The sequence below is a fragment of the Pecten maximus genome, chromosome 6, assembly GCF_902652985.1.
Source record: "Pecten maximus chromosome 6, xPecMax1.1, whole genome shotgun sequence".
Classification (NCBI taxonomy): domain Eukaryota; kingdom Metazoa; phylum Mollusca; class Bivalvia; order Pectinida; family Pectinidae; genus Pecten; species Pecten maximus.
Window position 1 is genome coordinate 5,012,031 of NC_047020.1, and position 25,090 is coordinate 5,037,120.

The following is a 25,090-nucleotide window of genomic DNA, read 5'->3' on the forward strand; positions in this document are numbered from 1 at the left end:
ACATAATATACTGGCCAATCAGTGGCTGCCAGACATTTTATCCTTAACTCAACTTTCTATACACAGGGGGTGTTTCAAAAGTCATTTTTTCAATTAGTTGGTTGTTTCCTAATACATCTACCGTTTTATGATTGATAAGTGTTCCAATGAACGCTGTGAATATATAGTTATAGAAAGGAACACATAACCGTGAACTTGAGCTATTGTACCCTGTTCTTATTATAATTAATCATTTCACGATTGATCAGTTCCCTTTTCACATTAGCAACATAAATCATCCTACCTGGTAGAGTGTGCAAGCTAAAGTTATGCAATCCTTTTCACAGTCACATTTTTGTTGGCGTGTGTTTAACTTTATTGTATAAAAGTTGTATAAAATCGCGTGCTCTATAATGTCGCTTAATAAGCATCTTGTCGTATTGCCTAGCATTCTTAAGGAACTTTGTTCAATATTTTTAGGAAGGTATATAATTACCATCTTGTCAATTCACTTTTAATTCCAATTCATAAATATTAAAAGAAATAGTTTACAATATCATTTCGGTTTACATTTATATGAATTGCGTTATATTTCATACTGACAGTCAAATTTGAATGCAACACAACTACCTCCAACACCGCCGGCGCCACCACCACTACCAAGCAACAACAATAACAACAACAAACAGCAACAATAACATCATCAACAACAAAAACAGTAGCAACTTATACAAGTATTTTGTACGGAATACAGCGAATAGACGATATGTGAGTAAATGTAGATAAACCATCTATTTCATTACAATAAGTCTTACAAAATAACAATAAACAAAATAAACAATCAAAAGCACACTAAGATATGTAAAATAATGAATACCAAACTGCCAACAAACTGCAAAGATGTAGACATTGCTGTAGTGGCAGCACATCGCGATAATCTGGAGAATCATGTAGACCTTTGTCTGTCTTGTACAGTGACAGGGTTAGTACCGATTAAACAGACCATGGTTTGTCTTTGACAGTAACAGAGGTATCATCAATCATAAAGTCTAAGGTTTGTCTTGGTCAGTGACAAGGGTAGTACAAATTATACAGACTTAGGTTTGTCTTGGTCAGTGACAGAGGCAGTACAAATTATACAGACTTAGGTTTGTCTTGGTCAGTGACAAGGGTAGTACAAATTATACAGACTTAGGTTTGTCTTGGTCAGTGACAAAGGTAGTACAAATTATACAGACTTAGGTTTGTCTTGGTCAGTGACAGAGTTATCATCAATTAAACAGGCCATGGTTTGTCTTTGTCAGTGACAGAGGTAGTACAAATTATACAGACTTTGGTTTGTTTTGGTCAGTGACAGAGTTATCATCAATTAAAAAGGCCATGGTTTGTATAGTCTTTGGTTTGTTTTGGTCAAACAGGGTAGTACCAATTATACAGTCTTTGGTTTGTCTTGGTCTTTTAATTTTCTTTCAGAAATGACATATAAATATTGTGTAGTTTGATAGGTGTATAGAAGAGTGTCTGCGTGACACAAACAATTATAATTATAATTTCAAACGGGAACTAGTTTTAGGTGCATTATTACCAGTAGATCCACTTTTTAAGAAATTCAATACGCTATAAGTGATAAATGTATGTGCTGTATTTTTTTTTTTTTTTTTTACAAAACTCCTTAGCGCAATACCTTTCGACATTTAATATGCACAGCTTTTCAATTATATTGAGCTATATTCATATCTGTGGTACAGGCACTTCAACTGAAATGCATGATTAAGTATCATGTCTTTGTTTGACCATTTCATAGGTTGTGGTGTTTGACATTTTCTTTTTTATATTTTTTTTATGTATGGCTTTTATCTTACTTCCTGTCATTGCCAGGTGATTGTGTGTGTTTACATTTTTTAATGACAAATGACAAATCTGTCGGGTAGGCCAGTCTGTACTACTGTTAACTGTTACAACAGGCCTGTAGGCCTAGTCTACAGTAACGGAGTTATATGTTCGCTCAGATGAAATGTCTAATCGTTTAACCGTGTAGCCCTATTGGTTTACTGCTGATATGATATATATTTATCTAAGAATGTATGTATTTTTATAGTTAAGTCCAACGTTTCAAAACCGACACTGACGATAAGGACTGTCGGGTGTAAACACAAGCAGACGACGTTGTGAGAGTTGTCCCCCTTGAACGGAGATTACTCCGCGCGCGTGAAATGCTATGTAAGATAGATTTATCTTACATAGCTATCTTACATGGGCAAACTCTATCCAACATGGCGAGATATGAGAGAAATAAATATCATTCAAAGATCAGCGTAGATTTCTGCAAAACCGTATTTCAGGAAACTTTGAAACAAAACACACAAATAATTGTTATCTAGTGACCTGATAATATGAACATGAAGAAAATGGATAGGATTCCAAATATCGAAAGTTCTAAAGAGATGTATCGGCGACATAAGGTGTAAAGAGAACTCATATTAATGCTCCATCATTAAATCAATTTAATAAAGTTGTAAAAATAAGTCAGAATATCGAAAGAAACAGTTTTCATTGTACTTCGTATAATTATGTCACTAGTTCTTTTATACGGATAATATGATGTAATTTAACTGCAATTATAACTTTGTTTATACAAAATATACTACATTAAGGTTGTTTTGATTGTAACAAATACGTGACCATGAGATTGTATAGTTTGTTACACACACGAGGTTATGATAAAAAGTTGATTGATGTAATATAAATATACAGCATAGTTCCATATCACACCATGTGTTCCCATTTGGATGATATATACATGTATTTTCAAGACGGATGTCGTCGCTGAAGCATAATAAACTTGCCCTATCATCTAACACCTTATCATCCTCATCCATTTTCAATGATATCTAAATTTGTATTTTAAGAATTACGATCTGGTTTACATGATAGTTTTCACTACTTGGAAGGGAACACGGACATGAATGAAAGATTGAAAAGTCTTTAGTTTGTCTTGGTCAGACAGGGTAGTACCAATTATATAGTCTTTGGTTTGTCTTGGTCAGACAGGGCAGTACCAATTATACAGTCTTTGGTTTGTCTTGGTCAGGCAGGGTAGTACCAATTATACAGTCTTTGGTTTGTCTTGGTCAGACAGGGTAGTACCAATTATACAGTCTTTGGTTTGTCTTGGTCAGATAAGGTAGTACCAATTATATAGTCTTTGGTTTGTCTTGGTCAGACAGGGTAGTACCAATTATATAGTCTTTGGTTTGTCTTGGTCAGACAGGGTAGTAACAATTATACAGTCTTTGGTTTGTCTTGGTCAGACAGGGTAGTAGCAATTATACAGTCTTTGGTTTGCCTTGGTCAGACAGGGTAGTAACAATTATACAGTCTTTGGTTTGCCTTGGTCAGACAGGGTAGTACCAATTATACAGTCTTTGGTTTGCCTTGGTCAGACAGGGTAGAACCAATTATACAGTCTTAGGTTTGTCTTGGTCAGACAGGGTATTACCAATTATACAGACTTTGGTTTGTCTTGGTCAGACAGGGTAGTACCAATTATACAGTCTTAGGTTTGTCCTGGTCAGACAGGGTAGTACCAATTATACAGTCTTTGGTTTGTCCTGGTCAGACAGGGTAGTACCAATTATACAGTCTTTGGTTTGCCCCGTCCTGAGAGGCAGTATCAAAAGAGATATCGAGAAGGAAAAATAATATCCAAAAAATATCCCTTACCTATCATGCAACCATCCTGTGAAGTAAATTCTAATTTGGCTTGATGTATTTATTATGTGTCAAATCTCAAATGATGAAAAGATACAAACATTTCAATATCCTTTTAATAGTGGATATATACAATAAGACACAAAGAAAAGTGTTTAGATATATACATGTATATATATATATACTTACGTAACCATGTAAGTAAGACTGATAAAGACGTCGATTGAAAGCTTTATCGACTTCAAGGTTAAATTACATTGATGTCATTGTGACGTCTACAAAAAGACAGAAAAGTTTATAAAGACACCGATTAGATGATATCATTAAAAACGTTAAAGATCGAGCCGTAACATGACCTTGGCGACAGAAAAAACAAACCAAATCGATTTTTACCATAAACTCAACTGAAAAAAGAGACAAAAGGAAATGCGACTGGTCATACTAACTAAGACGCCAGGCAAGTCCTTTAGAGAGTTTAGGTTGCCATTAATCTAACATGAAGTGAATCTATAGACGAGAATCTTCCTGGCATATAATACAATTCTATAGCGGCTGGACAGTCCAATCACCGTGTATTGGGACGTCAGTGAAATAATAGGTTATTGATTAATAAAGGGTTGTTTGTGTTTTGCATGCTAAATGATTTTATAACAGACACACACGTTAAAACCCCATTTAAATAGTATGCATACATGCAATAGTAGTATGTAAAATATGGAATATAGAACTACATTAAGCAGGTCATCCTAGGATTCGTCGGTGTACGGATAAAAAAGAGTTATGTAATCTTGGAAAATATTTACAGTCAAGCTGGTTACTACGGTCGGGATTCCAACCTTTAGTATAGATCAATATCGTTTGTACGTGTTTATCTCCAGCTATACCTATTTTTTGTTCATACCCTAACTATTCATCTAAATTATGTACACTTTGTATTTAGTGTTGTATTAACGATGTTAGTTACTTATCTCTATATCTATTTATATATATTGTTTGTTAATCATGTAATTATGCTCACGAAGTATATATTTGCATTTGAAAAATCCTATATACTTATATTAGTTATACCTATTGTTTGGTAACTACTATCTATCTACTCTTACAAACTGTATTATTTACTTTTTATTAATGACTTAAGGTACTTGTCTCCATTTATGTTTATTGTTTTGTCCACCCCCCTGAATACTCTGATTGTGTTTTTGTTGTTAAAATCAATGTTTTCGGATGCTTTTCACCAGTTACGCCTACTGTTTTGTTCATCCTCTATAACAATTAGTTACGTATTGTATATATGTGTATGTTGATGCTTCTATGTTATACTTATGAGCCGTAAGGCTTCAAGTTGAATAAACTAAACTAAACTAAACGGATTAACATTACGGCAATGACTGTCTCAAAACTTGATGTATCGTGTTATTGTATAACTCTGGTATGAAGTGATAATGTTTAGGAAACAGTGTGATGCGATTTATAAGTAAAATATTTCTAACGTCCAGTATATGCCTTGACTCTAGATAAGATTTACAGATAACAGGTACATAACCTCCAGTACATGTCGCTAAATACGATTTGTTTGGGTGGTTATATTGATAGTCTTTGCTACGATAAAGTGACTGCTTTGGTTGCTGTTTTAGACACACTATTTTCCTACTGTCTGTGGAGTGAGTAAGGATATCTGAAGTCTGGGAGCCCGTCCGCAATCTTACATTCATGTCCATGTTCCCTTCCAAGTAGTGAAAACTATCATGTAAACCAGATCGTAATTCTTAAAATACAAATTTAGATATCATTGAAAATGGATGAGGATGATAAGGTGTTAGATGATAGGGCAAGTTTATTATGCTTCAGCGACGACATCCGTCTTGTAAATACATGTATATATCATCCAAATGGGAACACGTGGTGTGATATGGAACTATGCTGTATATTTATATTACATCAATCAACTTTTTATCATAACCTCGTGTGTGTAACAAACTATACAATCTCATGGTCACGTATTTGTTACAATCAAAACAACCTTAATGTAGTATATTTTGTATAAACATAAAGTTATAATTGCAGTTTAATTACATCATATTATCCGTATAAAAGAACTAGTGACATAATTATACGAAGTACAATGAAAACTGTTTCTTTCGATATTCTGACTTATTTTTTACAACTTTGTTAAATTGATTCAATGATGAAGCATTAATATGAGTTCTCTTTACACCTTATGTCGCCGATACATCTCTTTAGAACTTTCGATATTTGGAATCCTATCCATTTTCTTCATGTTCACATTATCAGCTCACTAGATAACAATTATTTGTGTGTTTTGTTTCAAAGTTTCCTGAAATACGGTTTTGCCGAAATCTACGCTGATCTTTGAATGCTATTTATATCTATATATTTTGTTTGTTTGTGTAAATAACACGCATGCGACTTTGATGTCTGAAATGGCGAGATAACATGATTTTGAATTACAATGCAAAACCTCTCTGACCTAAATACTTCGACAATAACGTTCACCATTCTAGACGGCTTTTCACGAAATCAATAAGGGGTTGCGGAACTGCATCAGGCATTTCATAAATACCATTGATATTGACCATCATTTGAATGTTTACTGAACAAGCCACCAACTCTCTGATTCTCATGCAGTACAAATTCAGCCTACATGATTCTAATTGCCTAGTCTGTTGGTGTCACTTGGGACTACGTTCTGGAGGAGACCCGTTCACTAAGACGATTTCCCAGTGGCTTAGCTGCCTTTTTGCTAGCGAATATACATTATAAGGGCGCCGTTGTTCAAAGAGTACTCTCTACTCATAGATGTCAGGGACATTGCTCTCAGACCAGCGACGCGAACTGTGATGCACATCACATCGGGACACGAGCAAGCAGGCATTTATAGCACAATGCAACTAGTCCATCCATTACTTATGTTACAGGACATTCAGGAAACCAAAAATTGATCCGGTCTACGGGTACGAACACGCTATTTTATTTCTTTAACGTATTTTCCTGTCTTTCCATTCTTTTTGTGTTTTGTTTGTGTGTTTTCTCCGTGTATGTCCGTATATGGCTCTTGGTGTTGTGAGGGAGGTCAACCATAACATAAATAGATAAATAATAATAATAAAAAAAAAAAAAAAAAATTACCATTATTTAAAAAAACAACCCAACACAATCATACGTATTCTACACCAAGTTTGAAGATCTTGAACATGTTCAATGATTTCATCTAGTACATGATGAGTGTGAGCGTTAGCCACACAGTACACATACGTATTTCGTAAGAGCGAAGTCACTCGATAATATTTTGGACTTCCTACAATATATTTCACTTAAGTTCTACTGGCATGTCGGGACATCAAATGCGTGTTTACTTCATTAACCATGTAATATGTAACTGTAACAATCGCTAACCGAGCGGATGACTTTTCGATCGTGAGGTAATACACCTTTACGACGTCTCGCGTGCTTGTGGCATGTAATGCATCAAACAGATAAAAGAACCGAAGCGTAACCCGTAATGATTTGTAGCAATGCATAAATGTTGTATTCGTGTTTAAGACAAAAAAAAAAATGGTTTTGAAAACTAATTAGTATCACACAGGTTTTTATTCAACATAGAATTTGCCTTGGTCTATTTGATTTGAGATGTCAGAGAACAAACGGTGTAATGAGTTATAAGAGGTAATAATCAGTAATCTCTCATACATATTTCTCTTTTAAACTAATGAATGTTAAAGACACTGGATGTAGTTATAGATTTAACTACCATGATTTTACAATATCTTGTATTTAACTACTAAGGTACAACAAGGGACACAAAGGACTAAGATACACTAAGGAATAAGGGACAATAAGGTACACTAAGGACTGAGGTACACTAAGGTACATTAATGTACCCTAAGGGCTGAGGTACACTAAGGTACATTAAGGTACCCCAAGGGCTGAGGTACACTAAGGTAAACTAAGGAATAATGCACATTAAGGTACCCTAAGTACTGAGGTACACTAAGGTACATTAAGGTACCCTAAGTACTGAGGTACACTAAGGTACGCTAAAAACTTAGGTACACTAAGGTAAACTGAGGTACACTAAGGTTCACTAAAGACTAAGGTTCACTAAGGACTGAGGTACACTAAGGACTAAGGTACATTAATGAATTAGGTACACTGAGGTCTGTGTTGCACTAATGACAACGACACTAAGGACTAAGGTACACTAAGGATTAAGTTCACAAAGGACTAAGGTACACTAAGGACTAAGGTACACTAAGGACTAAGGTACACTAAGGACTAAGGTACACTAAGGACTAAGGTACAATAAGGACTAAGGTACACTAAGGACTAAGGTACAATAAGGTACAATAAGGACTAAGGTACACTAAGGACTAAGGTACAATAAGGACTAAGGTACACTAAGGACTAAGGTACAATAAGGTACAATAAGGACTAAGGTACACTAAGGACTAAGGTACAATAAGGTACAATAAGGACTAAGGTACACTAAGGGAATAGGTACACTAAGGACTGAGTTGCACTAAGGACAACGGGACACTAAGGACTAAGGTACACCAAGGTACACTTAGAACTAAGGTAGTGTAAAGACTAAGCTACAAGGACTAAGGCATACTAAGGTAAATTAAAATCAACTAAGGACTATGGCAGTGTAAGGTACCATTTGTACAATGATGTACAATTATGACTAAGTTACACTAAGGTACACAAAGACTTAGGTACACTAAGTTACACAAAGGACTAAAGTACACTAAGGACTAAGGTACACTTAAGACTAAGGTACACAAAGGACCAAGGTACACTAAGTCTAAAGTAAACTAATGACTGAGGTACACTGTAGCAGACTAAGAAATATCACATTTTATAAAACAAAGCAAAATTTCGATTTTTTTCCCACTATATTCAAAGGTTTTGATTAATACTTTCTAAGTCTGTGTGTGATCTGTTTGGCATGGACCACCTCTACCCCCTTATCTGAAATTGACAAGAACATAAAAGTGCAAGGGAAAATGCTGCCTCACATAAGGGCATGAGTGATATTGTTTTAATATACTTTTATTACACTTTAACATAGTTTACACATGTGACCTTTATCTTTGAAGAATTCTATGTATGTTTATAACAATACCGTATGTGTTTATTTGCATCCCAAATTTTTTTTGAGATTCACCTTCGCGAACACAACACCGTCTACCTACATACACATTTCTTACCAGTATATTATACACACACACACATATATATGTACGTTAAAACAAACAAATTTTAGTCAGTAATATAGGATTATATATTTATTCCTCTAAGTTTTACATATGTCATAAGTGTTGTATCGCCTGATACGTTTTGCGTTAACTGCGTCAGTCAGAAGTCAATTGTGACGTCATAGTGTGGACAATGACGTTTTGTTATGAATATGAAAATGATGCAATAAAATGACTTCTTCCTTTTATGTTTTCCTCTACATAGTGTCTTTCAAACTTTCAAAATGTACAGAATTCCCCAAGTTATTCTTAAATTGTATCTTAAATGTGTTAAAATCTCGAAGCTTTCGTTTTTTCTCGGCACGGCTCGTGAAAATAAAATAAAAAAATATCCTTTCTTTAAGATCCCATATATGGGAAACGATTTCAACAGGATTATTAAAGGATTCCGTTAAAACCTAAGCTGTTACTGCTTTCAAATAATTAAGACCGAGTTTCAAACATTCCAAGGAAAATAAGCCTGAGTTTATTTAACCTGAGTGTTTTTATCCATACCAATTAACTTGATACATCTGCTTTCCGTTATTCTTTCATGCGAAAGGTGTGTGTTTAATCAAGTGGATTAAATAGTCAGGTATTCTTATTTACATATGCTGTGCGATTTCACACACTGCACGGAAATAGGCAGGCGGGATCTTTGGGGGATTTGAATGTAGGTACATGTATATGTCATGAACTATAAACATACTATCACAGAGTTCGGAAGAATTATATCTAAGGTAAGCAGATATAAATAACAACATATTTATATATGTGTGGATCTTCGTTTGAACCGTCGCCGTTACCGGCATATTGTCCCAGAGCTGCAGTTTAGAACACAGCTATTCGCGGGAGCAGTACCGTCGGTAGTACGTAATGACAGGTAAGGAACAGGTCTACACAATATTTGATGTATCTCTGTTATATTTGTATGCTACGTATGCTGCACTTTGTTTTTTGATGAAATGTGAAAATGTATTTGTTAAATCACGAATTTTCGGATTTTCGATCGGTCCTTGTACTGAATGTGACAGGATGAATCTTCTCGGTGTTTGTTTTTACAATGCTCTAATGAATCTTCTCGGTGTTTGTGTTTACAATGCTGTTGTTTATAGTCTCTTTGTTAAATATCAGAACATGGGCCGAGTTATATAACACAAAATGATCGTGACATTAATACTCATTCGTCGTAATCCATTGAAACGTGTTTAGGAACAATATTGTTAGTTCATAATGCGAAGGATGTCGTGCAAAATATATTATCGTTGTGATTTAAATCGATAACACGTGATGTCATTATTGAACAGTTTTGAAGAGAACAATTCCTTGTTTACTTAGGTAACAGTAACCGGATCACATGGAGCGTGATTATATCTAGTATTCATCTTCTTCCCAACTGATTGTGTTCAAAAGTTAACAAAGATGTAATATATGTTCTACTTTTATATTTTCTGTTTTATTTCCCGAAATAGTTATGTAGGTTTTATTTTCATTTTACAAGAAAGTATTACATTAATGGCTCATGTATGATGCAGTATTAGCTAAACATATGTTGGAAAATTCTCTCTCACTCTAAATTTCCATAAGACAATAAAGTGAAAGGCGCATTTCCCATCGACCAATAAACGTAGGAACTATAATTACAGAATTACTAAAGTGTCGTTATCGAAGTAAGTGGTAGATGATGGTGTAAATCGTCGTTTATTAATAGTTTGCACACATCATTTTTCTCGTTTTCTACATGGTATTGCTACGTCTTTAATTATTCCGGTACAATTGCGATCGCGTAAACCAAGCAAGGATTTTACTTATTTTTGTTTTGTTTTGGCCAATCGATTCACAGTAGCACTTTCTTCATGGAATAAAGAGTTCCGCTCTCACTTCAAGGTTGAGTCTAGTTGTCACTTCCTGGTTTCTTGGCACTGTAAATGTTTTCGAAACATGGCGGCGATTGTTTCCGTTCTGGAAGAATAAAGACGAGATTAACAGATGTCAGGTTCATTAATGCAACGTATTAAGAAAAGCACACGCACTAAATGAAGACAGTTACGCGTTCGACCAACTTGCTGTCTTTGTAAGGTGATTTTCTGATTGGTTAGTTTAGTTTTGTTAAGCCTTTTTAGGGGTTCTGATTGGTAAGTTAATTAGAAAATGACCAAACCAATGACTTCATTAGTTTGACACCTCAAACTTTTATCAATGGACGAGTGTACTGGCTTATTGTTTTTCCTGATAGTGCTGACACTATTTTCGCAATGGCTGCTACAAATAATCTTACACAATAGTTTTTTTGCCATGGATAAAGGTACAAGATATCGTGTACAATAAGCTACATATTAAACTATCAGCAAGATAATACCTTTGTAATAGGAAGGAATAAGTGAAAAGGACCCTGTCCGTGCCGGGCTCTGAACTAGCGACCTTTCAAGGCAAACATCCTATCTCTAGTCCCGCAAGTCTGCGCTAGTAAGGTGACCTTATAATCTACTTTTATACTACCTCATCCTTCACAAAGTCTTTACTCCAAAGACAATCACAGACAAGGTTCTTTAGCTCAAAGGAAGCATCCCCAGCTCCTATAACTTTCACTTTGAGTGGTCAACGGCAACAAATCTTGTAATAGAAAGGAGTTATGACAAAATACCCTGTAAGCCTTCGACCTTTCGCCCTCCTCTTACAGACGGTGCCTATGACCAAACCCAGTGAGGTGAATACTTGACAAGGGGATACCAGAACCTGGGTTGTGAGTGGTTATGTTTCAGGGTCGAAGTCTTAAAAAAGGAGTGTAGAGTGCAGCGGAACTGGACCGGGTCGATCATCGGGGACCCGATAGCTCAATTGGTAGATCATCCGGCTAGTGGTCGGAGGTCCCGGGTTCGAACTCTGGTCTGGTCGTGCATTTTTCTATTCATCTTACACCTTTATTGGACAACCCTCCCAGATGATAAGTATGTAGTAATGTCTATAGAGCCCTAACTAAGTTGTTTGCCTTAGAGTTTAGCTAAATGGATATGTCACACCGTCCCTATCAGCAGACTATTAGAATATGTAAATCAGATTAAAAAGGAAAAAATTAAAGAAGTTAAATTATTATTTCAATTGGGTTTGGTTTATTTTGTTTAATGACATATTAACTGTCCGCGTCATTTAAAGAGCTAGTGATGAGGTGTCGGTACACCTTAACAACTCGTCCACCGCGACGTTTCATAGAATATCCTTTATCTTTATCTGTAAAATGAAAAAGAGTAGTTAGTAGACTATTGCCTTGGGATCGTAACTTTTCTTACAAGAAAGTAAATTTCAGAACATGCACGATATCACCTTGCTCCAGTATCTATACCAGAACATGCCAGAAAATACCCCATATCCAACAAATGTTTATATACTAGGGCAGCACTGTCTTCATACTGGATACATGTGCATGGCCATCTGTCTGGATGAGGATAATACATTCAGTTCATCGAACACACGTCATTGTAGGCATACTTCGATGCTTCAATATGCTTCAAATGCTTTCAATACAATTGCATCTTCAACGCAACAGACTACTGTGTATTTTCCTGAAGGATCCATTTGGTTACAATTTGTTCAGTGATTCGATGGAATCTCGGTCATTGTCGTAAGACAATGATTCTTTATATTACCTAGGGAATTCATGGATAACAAAACAACGTTTTTCAGCAGAAAACTAGGACCATCGTTATCGTGTTTAAATGACAGTGACATCGTTCGTAAATAGGCGTTTTCTTTTTACTTTCAATATGTAAAATAAGAGGTCAACTAGTCGAAAGAACCTGTTAAACAATATATCACAAGAATGATTTAGAATTAATAATTATTCAATTATCAACCAGATGAAAAGTACCTAAAAATATGGGTGTAGTGATAGTCTCATTATATGTAAAATACCAAAAATAGATTTGTATCTTGTTTGGTCCATTTAGTCGGCAGTGATATTAAGGATCAAACGTTTCGAACTCAAGAAATCAGTTGTTTCTCACTACGCTAATTTGATTTGTTATCGTCGATGATTTTTATTTGGATATCATCATTTGCGTATGTCAATGTACTGTGATGACGAGAGTGATAATTTTGTTATTGTTTGTTCACATGTTTCCTCCTTCACTCCTCAATGGTTATATTGGTTCAGGCGTGGAAATTGGGAAATGAAGTTAGGAAAACAAGTTGGACTTAAATTCTAAATCATAGAAGAGAAAGTAACTCCATAATTCAGTCAATTAGTTAAAATTGTGAATAATTAAAACGCAATCCAGCTAATTTTGAAAATTGTAATATATGGTGATAATTCGTTCCCGAAACTACTTGAATAAATCGCATCGGATCTAAAATATTTCCTGACAAAATCATCATCTATTTTAATTGATATAACTCTATGATGTATAATCAAAAGACGAATGAACCTTTCTCTTACCTTTAATGATTCGCGAAAAAAAGCGAACTGTGTATGTTGAAAATCGGCAGGTAGTCATCATCGGTACGGCAATAACTAGTTGGCGGAAAACATTCGTCAACTTTATTTTTCTTGTCTTGAACTGATTTGCCTGCACTATACAAAATTACCTATATTTTCTATAGCGAGTCACCTTTCACACGCCATCCATTCTGTACCGTTGTGCGACCACACAACTGTAGTTATTGTGAAGTCGTGTCAACTAAAATCAACAAGGACTTGTAAAGCAGACCTTCAAGTAAAAAGAACATCTACATGTAGATATACAGAGGTGGCAAATATAACGGAGAAATAAACCTATACAACATTTAATATCAGAGCCTATAAAATAGGTTCGCCATTGGAGGTTATAAAACATCCAAGGTACAAACTCATATTGAAAATGAATATAAGATTTAATATCTGTTTGCGCAATAAAGCATTCAATATCAAAAAACACAAATATGATAAATATGAAAGTTACAAAATCAATTCCTTGGCACACAGAGCAAAAAGCAAGACTGAAGCGCATATGGAGTGTTCCAGATTCAATTTTCGTTCTATTTTTGAATTTCTGTAACCTTGACAAAACCCGTGCAGGATGTTGATAGCGATGTCAATATACTTAACTTATAGAAAAACCACATACCGTTGATGGAGTTCTGAATTCATGAAAATATCATAATCTTAAAGTTGATATTCCTTTTATAAGTCAACGAATATACAACCATGGATGACCGAATGCAATTTATTGATTGGTTGAAATGCTACAAACAACATCTGAGCATTGCTATCAAAGTAATTTATATTATAAATATTCCCTCGATTTACAATCATGCAATGTCTGTTTTACTTTTGCAATTCAAAAGTGCATATTGCCACGAACGTCGACTAGTTTATTGAACATCCTTATCGCAATGAACGAGTGATCCGTGGATGGTAAGTTATAACCGCGTGGTTTGGTTCCATTGTCAATTGCCATGACTTAGAACAATAACACGGTAGAAGGAATCACGCGCAGGTTAACTTTGGAGAGACATCTGCCTATTCCTCGTTTTCTACCGTAATGGGTAATATGCGGATAGGGATAGCGAGGGAATACTGTCGGGATTTGAAATAAGGGCAATGCACACACACAGCCTGTTTCTGGCATGCGTGTGGGACGTTTTCTTTATACTGTCGTCTCGACGCCATCATCATTCTCTGAAGTGAAACAGATAACTAATATTTTGTGGCATATCAAAGAAATCAGCAAATGATATCAAACGTTTAGGAGTAATAAAACAATATCATATCATATTACCTTACACGTAGTGTAAACAACACCGCTAAATAACTTTGACAAACGACAAGTTACAGCACAAGTTTATTACTTTACACCAACAAGTTACATCACAAGTTTATTACTTTACACCAACAAGTTACATCACAAGTTTATTACTTTACACCAACAAGTTACATCACAAGTTTATTACTTTACACCAACAAGTTACATCACAAGTTTATTACTTTACACCAACAAGTTACATCACAAGTTTATTACTTTACACCAACGACAAGTTACAGCACAAGTTTATTACTTTACACCAACAAGTTACATCACAAGTTTATTACTTTACACCAACGACAAGTTACAGCACAAGTTTATGACTTTACACCAACAACAAGTTACACCACCACTTTATTACTTTACGCCAACGACAAGTTACAGCACTAGTTAATTACTTTACACCAACGACAAGTTACAGCACAAGTTTATAACTTTACACCAACGACAAATTACAGCACCAGTTTATGACTTTACACCAACGACAAGTTACAGCGCCAGTTTATTACTTTACACCAACAACAAGTTACAGCACAAGTTTATTACTTTACACCAATGACATGTTACAGCACAAGTTTATAACTTTACACCAACGACAAGTTACAGCACTAGTTTATAACTTTACACCAACGACAAGTTACAACACAAGTTAATTACTTTACACCAACGACAAGTTACAGCACCAGTTTATTACTTTACACCAACGACAAGTTACAACACAAGTTAATTACTTTACACCAACGACAAGTTACAGCACAAGTTTATTACTTTACACCAACGACAAGTTACAGCACAAGTTTATAACTTTACACCAACGACAAGTTACACCACCAGTTTATTACTTTACACCAACGACAAGTTACAGCACTAGTTAATTACTTTACACCAACGACAAGTTACAGCACTAGTTAATTACTTTACACCAACGACAAGTTACAGCACCAGTTTATTACTTTACCCCAACGACAAGTTACAGCACTAGTTAATTACTTTACACCAACGACAAGTTACAGCACCAGTTTATTACTTTACACCAACGACAAGTTACAGCACTAGTTAATTACTTTACACCAACGACAAGTTACAGCACCAGTTTATTACTTTACACCAACGACAAGTTACAGCACTAGTTAATTACTTTACACCAACGACAAGTTACAGCACAAGTTTATTACTTTACACCAACGACAAGTTACAGCACTAGTTTATTACTTTACACCAACGACAAGTTACAGCACTAGTTTATTACTTTACACCAACGACAAGTTACAGCACTAGTTTATTACTTTACACCAACGACAAGTTACAGCACTAGTTAATTACTTTACACCAACGACAAGTTACAGCACCAATTTATTACTTAACACCAACGACAATTTACAGCACTAGTTTATTACTTTACACCAACGACAAGTTACAGCACCAGTTTATTACTTTACACCAACGACAAGTTACATCACCAGTTTATTACTTTACACCAACGACAAGTTACATCACAAGTTTATTTCTTTACACCAACGACAAGTTACAGCACCAGTTTATTACTTTACACCAACGACAAGTTACAACACAAGTTAATTACTTTACACCAACGACAAGTTTCAACACCAGTTTATTACTTTACACCAACGACAAGTTACAGCACAAGTTTATTACTTTACACCAACGACAAGTTACAACACCAGTTTATTACTTTAAACTAACGACAAGTTACAGCACAAGTTTATGACTTTACACCAACGACAAGTTACAGCACAAGTTTATTACTTTACACCAACGACACGTTACATCACAAGTTAATTACTTTACACCAACGACAAGTTACAGCACAAGTTTATGACTTTACACCAACGACAAGTTACAGCACAAGTTTATTACTTTACACCAACGACAAGTTACAGCACAAGTTTATTACTTTACACCAACGACACGTTACATCACAAGTTTATAACTTTACACCAACGACAGGTAACGTTGGAGTTATAAATCAATATCATACCACCACCTTACATCTAGACTATGCTTTACACATCCCATACACATCTCGATTATACAGTTGAACGAAAATAGACACTATACTATCAAACATTGCACAAATCGCGTAACATTATCTGATATTACACATTAGCATTGCAAGTGGAAATGATTATCGATGTAATGTGTATGGAAACCCCGCCATGTTTCCGTGTCCATTTTCCTGGCTCTGTCTTTGCGGTCGTGTTGGGTGTCAATTGCCTGGTATATAAATCTTACTTCCGGATTATGTCAACTTACTGTGATAGCCTTTTTTCAAAGTAGATGAACTTGCCACCATAATCTGTGTCTTACAATGGAACCGCCAAATCCGTTAAGAAGCCTTGTAAAAGATCATCGATTGCCCTGCCTTGCCAATCCGCCATCTTGTTCTCTCGCTTCAACTTGTAAATTTATCACGTGATTCAATATTTGCCAACCTTTTCAATATTTGCTGAGTTTTCCAGTATTGGCGAACTTTTTCTGCGGATTGCTTGGACACTGACCAATCCTTCCAGGACGACTTATACAGCACTCGGTACCTTATTACCTTTGTAATGTATACTTGTTGATGTCATAGATGAACAAAATCTCATTAATTTACAATAACCATGTGTACTGACCTTTATTTATCAAATAACTTTCTACAAGCTTACAACATCGAAACACGAAAAACGACTAAATTTAATCCGTGTATTCTGAGACTACTCCGATAAGCAGGAAATAGATAGAGCCAACACATACCTCTACATGACTCTGATATTTTGGTTAAACAACACATGACAAAGTGGAGCCCTTTATCGGCTATAAATCTCAGTTGTGAACATGTATTAATTACAAGCATTGTATATATCGCAAATGCTTCCTATGTATAGTACAATAACTCGTGTGTCAACATTGCTTGTGCAATTTTTCTGTTAAAATAAATTACGTTTGTCAGAGGCACTGCTTTCTTGCAAAATCGCTCCTATAATTAAATGACATTAGTAGTACATTAATATAATGTTTACCACTGCCATCAGACAATAATATATAATGAGTTTTGGCTAAAAAATCACATTAATTGGTTTCGATATCAATGTCGTTTATAATGGACATAACTAGATAAACAAAGGAATTCATCGATAGTAATATAAAGGATACCTCTCCATAAAGGACGTGTGTGCCTTGCCCTTGGCTGTCTTTTATACACAGATTTGACTGTATAATCTGGAAAATATTGTTACCATTTTAGATATTTATATATACAATGTATATATATATAAAACATTTGCAGAATTAAATCATTTGTTTTTGAAATTTATTCTTAGGCTGTATGCTTGCATGAGCCTCCATTCTTCTGAACATTGAGAATGTCCGTTTCCATCAACACTATGTATTTAAAGGATAACCACGTTCAGACATACAAACGTGATCTAGTACCTGTATTCTATGTTTACGTCATGATATTGCATAATACATCGAGTACACGAATGAATCCAAATATTTTGATAATAAAACATATGCTGGAAACATTATACAATGTAAAAAGGATATATTTGATGAGGATTATTAATGTACATACCATTTTCCTGATGAGACGCTCTCAAAGAGTAATATTTGTTGATATACTTAAACTCATCACCTGTTCTGATTTATAATTTAATATAATATATACATGCACATATCTATATATTTATATGCCATTTTACTTGTGTTGTTATCATGACTTTAAAAGTTCTATGGATTTTATCGACAACTAAATAAATCCACAGAAACCTCGATGACATTACGTTGTGAACTTACACCTTAACTACATTATCATCTATCAAAGGAAATCTTACAAAGTCATACCTGTGAAAAGGCATCGATTTAGAAATAATATGTGTGATAAGTGTTGTATTGGTAAAATATGAACAAAAACATATGCGGGCGAAACTTTATTACATTTTTACCAGTGAAATATCAAAAATTATTCATTCTGTAAAAGTGATATTCTTATGATATTTTTCACTAGTGAAAAATATCACTTTTGCTGATTTGACCAATCAAATTAATGATTAGAAAATACCAAAATGATTGACCAATCAGAAAGCCCGACATATATGTCAGCACCTGGACAGGGGAAACTACTTTTTTTGTTTACAAATTATCGCTGTAGGCCTAGTTAGCATACGGGGTAGGTTTTTCGTTGATAAAAAATGTAATAAACAGGATATCTAACAGTGTCTTCAGTAATACCAAATATATTTCACGAGTGGGGCTAATATTTTGATATTTTTCACGAGTGCGCAGCATTCTATGTATTTTGGCATATAAAAGTGACGTAATGACTGCTGCTTTTAGAATAGATTAATGCGCATATTAAGGCTACGTTAGCCGGCATAACACATGATGGTTTTACTTTACTAAATTTTTCATTCTTCTTAATAATTATAAATGGAATTGATGATTCCCCATAAAAATGGGCGACTTCTTTGTCTTTTGTCTTTGAGCTTATTAGATTTACAAATTAATTTCTATATAATTAACATGTACATATTTTCTGGCTTTCACATGGATAGACGAAATACATGGCGTCAGACCTTAATTACTACATTACCCTACATACACGCTAATACAACAATACTTTGAAGATGATGCTGACTGATAAACAAATGGCATTACGGTATATGCAACTTGACTACCACCTCGGCGAACCGTTAGTGAGCTCGTGATGAAATTTGTGTGCATCTTACCTTTATAATATACTGACGTAATAAAGATGTTAGAGAAGAGCCAGGAAATAATACCAAGATGGAATATTGTTGTAGATATTGACGGAAAGGAATTATTCTGGCAGAACACAGTGTTTTTTGAAGATTGTTGATTTGAATAGTTCATTAGATATCATCAACTGCAATGCAGTGAGAGAGATATGTACAAAATAATTGAAGCAGTGGTTTTAGTGTCGGGTTTCTAATTAGAGACATCTGCTGATGAGTTGTGACGCTTTATAAGACTTTACAACATACTGGCACACTACTAGTACGAAATGATGATACGAAATGCGACATTGGTTTTAACATTCTGAATTTTATCTTTTCCTAAACGCCCATTCATCTACGTATCGCCATTAGTATGCACATTGTTCGATATTAGATTTTCCCTACTGGGCAACCAATGCGCACATTACTTCACCTAGCTGTACCAACTGAATATATGACCAGACGCTCCGCCTTCATACAGTAAGGTATCCACTTCGATTTTTCTTCTTGTGTCTTTTAAGGAATTGTCTGCACTAAGGGCTACTCAGAGTGATAGCAACGACATGTGAAGTCGCCTGAAGGGAAGGTAAGAGAACGTTAAGTTATCATAATAGTACGGTATTAATGAAATGCGGTATTACTATAGTACGGTATTTTTATAGTACGGTATTGTTATAGTACAGTATTGTTATAGTACGGTATTGTTATAGTACTGTATTGTTATAGTACTGTATTGTTATAGTACGGTATGGTTATAGTACGGTATTGTTATAGTACGGTATTGTTATAGTACGGTATTGTTATAGTACGGTATTATTGTAGTGCGTTATTGATATAGTACAGTATTGTTGTAGTACGGTATTGTTATAGTACGGTATTGTTATAGTACGGTATTGTTATAGTACTGTATTGTTATAGTACGGTATGGTTATAGTACGGTATTGTTATAGTACAGTATTGTTATAGTACGGTATTGTTATAGTACTGTATTGTTATAGTACGGTATTGTTGTAGTAGAGTATTGTTATAGTACGGTATTGTTATAGTACGGTATTGTTATAGTGCGGTATTGTTATTGTACGGTATTGTTATAGTACTGCATTGTTATAGTACAGTATTGTTATAGTACAGTATTGTTATAGTACGGTTTTGTTATAGTACGGTATAGTTATAGTTATAGTAAGGTATTGTTATAGTACAGTATTGTTGTAGTACGGTATTGTTATAGTACAGTATTGTTATAGTACTGTATTGTTATAGTACAGTATTGTAATAGTACGGTATTGTTATAGTACGGTATTGTTATAGTACAGTATTGTTATAGTACGGCATTGTTTTAGTACGGTATTGTTATAGTACGGTATTGTTATAGTACGGTATTGTTATAGTACAGTATTGTTATAGTACAGTATTGTTATAGTACAGTATTGTTATAGTACGGTATTGTTATAGTACTGTATTGTTATAGTACGGTATGGTTATAGTACGGTATTGTTATAGTACAGTATTGTTGTAGTACAGTATTGTTATAGTACAGTATTGTTATAGTACGGCATTGTTATAGTACAGTATTGTTATAGTACGGTATTGTTATAGCACGGTATTGTTATAGTACGGTATTGTTATAGCACAGTATTGTTATAGTACAGTATTGTTATAGTACGGTATTGTTATAGTACGGTATTGTTATAGTACGGTATTGTTATAGTACGGCATTGTTATAGTACAGTATTGTTATAGTACGGTATTGTTATAGTACTGTATTGTTGTGGTACGGTATTGTTATAGTACGGTATTGTTGTGGTACGGTATTGTTATAGTACGGCATTGTTATAGTACAGTATTGTTATAGTACAGTATTGTTATAGTACGGCATTGTTATAGTACGGTATTGTTATAGTACTGTATTGTTATAGTACAGTATTGTTATAGTACGGTATTGTTATAGTACAGTATTGTTATAGTACGGTATCGTTATAGTACAGTATTGGTATAGTACAGTATTGTTATAGTACGGTTTTGCTATAGTACGGTATAGTTATAGTTATAGTACGGTATTGTTATAGTACAGTATTGTTGTAGTACGGTATTGTTATAGTACAGTATTGTTATAGTACAGTATTGTTATAGTACTGTATTGTTATAGTACAGTATTGTAATAGTACGGTATTGTTATTGTACAGTATTGTTATAGTACAGTATTGTTATAGTACAGTATTGTTATAGTACGGCATTGTTATAGTACAGTATTGTTATAGTACGGCATTGCTATAGAACAGTATTGTTATAGTACAGTATTGTTATAGTACGGCATTGTTATAGTACGGTATTGTTATAGCACGGTATTGTTATAGTACAGTATTGGTATAGTACAGTATTGTTATAGTACGGTATTGTTATAGTACGGTATTGTTATAGCACGGTATTGTTATAGTACAGCATTGTTATAGTACGGTATTGTTATAGTACAGTATTGTTATAGTACAGTATTGTTATAGTTATGGTATTGTTATAGTACGGTATTGTTATAGTACGGTATTGTTGTGGTACGGTATTGTTATAGTACGGTATTGTTATAGTACAGTATTGTTATATTACGGTATTGTTATAGTACGATATTGTTGTAGTACGGTATTGTTATAGTACAGTATTGTTATAGTACGGTATTGTTATAGTACGGTATTGTTATAGTACAGTATTGTTATAGTACGGCATTGTTGTAGTACGGTATTGTTATAGTACAGTATTGTTATAGTACGTTATTGTTATAGTACGTTATTGTTATAGTACAGTATTGTTATAGTACGGTATTGTTGTAGTACGGTATTGTTATAGTACGGTATTGTTATAGTACAGTATTGTTATAGTACGGTATTGTTATAGTACGGTATTGCTATAGTACGGTATTGTTATAGTACGGTATTGTTATAGTACGGTATTGTTATAGTACAGTATTGTTATAGTACAGTATTGTTATAGTACGGTATTGTTATAGTACAGTATTGTTATAGTACAGTATTGTTATAGTACAGTATTGTTATAGTACAGTATTGTTATAGTACGGTATTGCTATAGTACAGTATTGTTATAGTACGTTATTGTTATAGTACAGTATTGTTATAGTACGGTATTGTTATAGTACGGTATTGTTATAGTACAGTATTGTTATAGTACAGTATTGTTATAGTACAGTATTGTTATAGTACGGTATTGTTATAGTACAGTATTGTTATAGTACAGTATTGTTATAGTACGGTATTGCTATAGTACAGTATTGTTATAGTACAGTATTGTTATAGTACAGTATTGTTATAGTACAGTATTGTTATAGTACCTTATTGTTATAGTACGGTATTGTTATAGTACGGTATTGCTATAGTACGGTATTGTTATAGTACCTTATTGTTATAGTACGTTATTGTTATAGTACGGTATTGCTATAGTACAGTATTGTTATAGTACAGTATTGTTATAGTACAGTATTGTTATAGTACCTTATTGTTATAGTACGTTATTGTTATAGTACAGTATTGTTATAGTACGGTATTGTTATAGTACGGTATTGTTATAGTACGGTATTGCTATAGTACAGTATTGTTATAGTACAGTATTGTTATAGTACAGTATTGTTATAGTACGGTATTGCTATAGTACAGTATTGTTATAGTACGTTATTGTTATAGTACGTTATTGTTATAGTACGGTATTGCTATAGTACAGTATTGTTATAGTACAGTATTGTTATAGTACAGTATTGTTATAGTACCTTATTGTTATAGTACGTTATTGTTATAGTACAGTATTGTTATAGTACGGTATTGTTATAGTACGGTATTGTTATAGTACGGTATTGTTATAGTACAGTATTGTTATAGTACAGTATTGTTATAGTACAGTATTGTTATAGTACGGTATTGCTATAGTACAGTATTGTTATAGTACGTTATTGTTATAGTACAGTATTGTTATAGTACGGTATTGTTATAGTACAGTATTGTTGTGGTACAGTATTGTTATAGTACCTTATTGTTATAGTACGTTATTGTTATAGTACAGTATTGTTATAGTACGGTATTGTTATAGTACGGTATTGTTGTAGTACGGTATTGTTATAGTACGGTATTGTTTTAGTACGGTATTGTTATAGTACGGTATTGTTATAGGACGGTATTGGTATAGTACGGTATTGTTATAGTACAGTATTGTTATAGTACCTTATTGTTATAGTACAGTATTGTTATATTACAGTATTGTTATAGTACGGTATTGTTGTAGTACGGTATTGTTATAGTACGGTATTGTTGTGGTACGGTATTGTTATAGTACGGTATTGTTATAGTACAGTATTGTTATATTACGGTATTGTTATAGTACGATATTGTTGTAGTACGGTATTGTTATAGTACGGTATTGTTATAGTACGGTATTGTTATAGTACGGTAATGTTATAGTACAGTATTGTTATAGTGCGGTATTGTTATAGTACAGTATTGTTATAGTACGGTATTGTTATAGTACGGTATTGTTATAGTACAGTATTGTTATAGTACGGTATTGTTATAGTACGGTATTGTTATAGTACGGTTTTGGTATAGTACGGTATTGTTATAGTACGGTATTCACAATTATAGTACAGTATTGTTATAGTACAGTATTGTTATAGTACTGTATTGTTATAGTACAGTATTGTAATAGTACGGTATTGTTATAGTACAGTATTGTTATAGTACGGTATTGTTATAGCACGGTATTTTTATAGTACGGTATTGTTATAGTACGGTATTGTTGTAGTACAGTATTGTAATAGTACGGTATTGTTATAGTACAGTATTGTTATAGTACAGTATTGTTATAGTACGGTATTGTTATAGTACGGCATTGTTATAGTACAGTATTGTTATAGTACTGTATTGTTATAGTACGGTATTGTTATAGCACGGTATTGTTATAGTACGGTATTGTTATAGTACGGTATTGTTGTAGTATGGTATTGTTGTGGTACGGTATTGTTATAGTACGGTATTGTTGTAGTGCGGTATTGTTGTAGTACGGTATTGTTATAGTACGGTATTGTTATAGTACGATATTGTTGTAGTACGGTATTGTTGTAGTACGGTATTGTTATAGTACGGTATTGTTATAGTACGGTATTGTTATAGTACAGTATTGTTATAGTACTGTATTGTTGTAGTACGGTATTGTTGTAGTACAGTATTGTTAAAATACGGTATTGTTATAGTACGGTATTGTTATAGTACTGTATTGTTATAGTACGGTATTGTTATAGTACGGTATTGTTATAGTACGGTATTGTTATAGTACAGTATTGTTATAGTGCGGTATTGTTATAGTATGGTATTGTTATAGTACAGTATTGTTATAGTACAGTATTGTTATAGTACGGTATTGTTATAGTACGGTATTGGTATAGTACGGTATTGTTATAGTACGTTATTGTTATAGTACGTTATTGTTATAGTACAGTATTGTTATAGTAAGGTATTGCTATAGTACGGTATTGTTATAGTACAGTATTGTTATAGTACGGTATTGTTATAGTACGGTATTGTTATAGTACAGTATTGTTATAGTACAGTATTGTTATATTATTATAATAAGGTTGTATTAT

At 33.9% G+C, this 25,090-nt stretch overlaps 1 protein-coding gene across 8 annotated transcripts in view; it reads left to right on the forward strand.

Annotated features, from left to right (window-relative positions):
• The window catches only part of LOC117328798 (glycine receptor subunit alpha-3-like), a 61,771-nt gene that overhangs the window by 26,208 nt on the left and 10,473 nt on the right, over positions 1-25,090 (forward strand). For 5 of the 8 annotated variants that reach the window (XM_033886347.1, XM_033886346.1, XM_033886351.1 and 2 more), the window contains exon 3: positions 19,983-20,047. The exons of 2 other annotated variants lie outside the window; for them this stretch is intronic. The gene's annotated coding sequence lies outside the window, so the exon portion shown is untranslated. Of the gene's footprint in view, positions 1-9,811; positions 9,829-19,982; positions 20,048-25,090 lie in introns of those variants that run through there. One more of the 8 variants, XM_033886349.1, reaches the window with a different exon arrangement.